Below are 2,605 nucleotides of genomic sequence, written 5' to 3' on the forward strand. Positions count from 1 at the left end.
GACGCGGCGGCCGACGCGGGCGGGGCGGGAACGGCGGCTGCGGCGGGCGGGGGCGCGGCGGCGGAGGGGCCTTCCATGGCCGGCGACGAGGAGGAGGGCGCCGGGACGCGGGCGGGAAGGGAGCGGTTGCCTCCCGCACGAACGAGGAGGCAACGACCAAGAGGAGTGCGGGTTGGGGGGAGATTTCCCCCTCAATCCCTACTTCTACAGATTGCAAATTGGTTTGAGGGTTGGACCTCTAAATTTTTTTACGGGTTTGAGGGTTTAGAGGTTCTAGTCTACGGCGTTTTTCCGGCGAAAACTGTAAAAAAACGGTTATTTTTAAGGGTTTGAGGGTTTGAAGGCACTACTAGTAATGCTCTTAGATCGTGCATGTATTGTAGTTCAGTGTATAGACTTTCCGCAGCTAAAGCAATGCCACAAATGGAAACCGGAAACAGAATTCTAGATGTCATCGTCGGCATATTAGTCTAGAATTCACTCTTGGACCTGGAAATCGGAAACAGAGGTGTGCCCATCACCCAGTGCGTCACCTGCACCGGCAAAACCAGTGGCCGCCTGCCACGTGTCCACCACCCGCCCCCAGAGATAAGTACTACTTTGTGTTTTTCTGCCATTTATAACAAATATGCATAATATACAGGCATCAAGTTTCAGGATCAGGGCTCGAATCATAAGCTCGACGAGGAGCTCTGTATCATACAACTGTGAGTGAGTAACCATCAGGGGGACACAATGGGCCGCAGGGGCAACTAACGGCAGTGGATAACACAACCAGGAGCATCGGATCCTTAACCCGAAGAGATTCATCAGAACAATAGCAAGAATGCAGGACCCTGCAATCTTCTTCCGGCGTGAGTTAACGGGAACAAAACAAGCTCGCCTAGCGGTTTTGCTTGATCTCATCGCCCCGGTGTCGCTTTCCATGTCCGAAGACACTGTGACATGGTCCCTGACCCCTTCTGGCAAGTTTTCGGTCAAATCTCTGTACCAAAAGCTGTGCCAGGGCCAGTCTTTCCAAATGCCGAAAGGCTTATGGACCGCACGCCTCCCTCTTAAGATTAAGGTGTTTTTTTGGCAACTGTTTCGCAACAGACCGCCCACTTCGGCTAACGTTGCCAAACGCAACGGCCCGTCGACCGGTCTATGTGCGGTTTGTAACGTCGCGGAAGATGCGAACCACGTTTTCTTCCGCTGCCCGTTAGCTTACTTTGCTCGGAGTGCGGTCCGCGCTGCAGCTAACACCTCTTGGAATCCACGCTCAGCCACTGATCTTGCGGCCATCGTCGATTCTGCCAAAGGAGGCAACAACCGCGTGCTTTGGAGCTGTCTTGGAGCCTTGACATGGTCTCTTTGGCTCACCAGGAACAAACTTGCGATCAAGGGTATCTTCCCAACGCACCCGGCTAACATCATCTATAAATGCAACCTCTTCTTGCAGCAGTGGAGTCCGTTGGCGAGGCGCAAGGATGCTGACAAACTGAAGCAAGCCCAAGATCGTCTGCGTCAAGTCTATGTTTTGGCTAGGGAGCCACTCGCCACTTCTACGTCATGATTGTGGTCCTTTTGTCCTGCGATTGAGCGAGCCTGCGTGCTCTAAGCTCTAGCTAAGAGCCATGTAATTGCCTCGCTGCGCACTTTGTTTGGCCTGTTCTTAAGCTCCCGTGACTCCGTGTTGGCGCTGGGCTTGAGCCTCCGTGCTCGTGTTCGTTGTCCGAGACTATGTTTGTTATGCTGCCTAAGTTGTGGGCTTTATTAATTTAAAGCCGGACGCATCTAGCGTCTTTGTTCTAAAAATAAATAAATAAATTCACCAGCAGCTTGTGTTCCGCCGCAAGCTGTTTTCTACATGTTGCACTGCTCCACGGTCTGGAAGCTCGTACGAAAATGATCTTGACATCTCTCAAAAAAACTGGATATCCTGTGTTACAAGAGCAGGGCATGCAAGTCGAAGAAGTTGTACAAGCTAAAGTTTGCACACTGAATTGGCCAACTTTCAAAATTAAGTCAAAGCACAACCATCACAGGGATTAGGTCTGAGCATTATTGATCAAGCACCACAAAAAAAAGTTTTTGCTACAGAAAACAAAGACTACTACTATATATGGTATGAGTTCCTCATCAAGTTGTATGGGCAGCACACTCATTCTTGTGAAATGAAATGAAATATTATAGTTTTAGAAGAGTAATCTGGGCACCAGATGTGACCACATTCAGAAGGTTCACTCTTCAACGCAACAGAACTGGTTAGTCTCATGTAACAAAAGTTCAAGGAGATAGAGTAAGATAAAGTGAATGTCGGGACGCCGTAAAAAAAGTGAATGTCGGGATACATTTGCATAATTGTCTGCAACACTGGTAGAAAACAGGCCATTTATCCCGGTTCATGAGGCTCATTTGTCCCGGTTGCCGAACCGGGACTAAAGGGTCGGTACTAAAGCCCAATACATTTAGTCCAGGTTCGCCCAGGAACCGGGACAGATGGGGCTCCACGTGGCCGCTGCGGCTTGCCCAGGCAAGAGGGCCTTTTTTCTCGGTTGGTGCCATCAACCGGGACCAAAAGGCTTCCACACGTCAGCAGTTCATGGGTTGGGGTTTCTGTTTT

Source organism: Triticum dicoccoides, chromosome 6B (genome assembly GCF_002162155.2).
Source record: "Triticum dicoccoides isolate Atlit2015 ecotype Zavitan chromosome 6B, WEW_v2.0, whole genome shotgun sequence".
Classification (NCBI taxonomy): Eukaryota; Viridiplantae; Streptophyta; class Magnoliopsida; order Poales; family Poaceae; genus Triticum; species Triticum dicoccoides.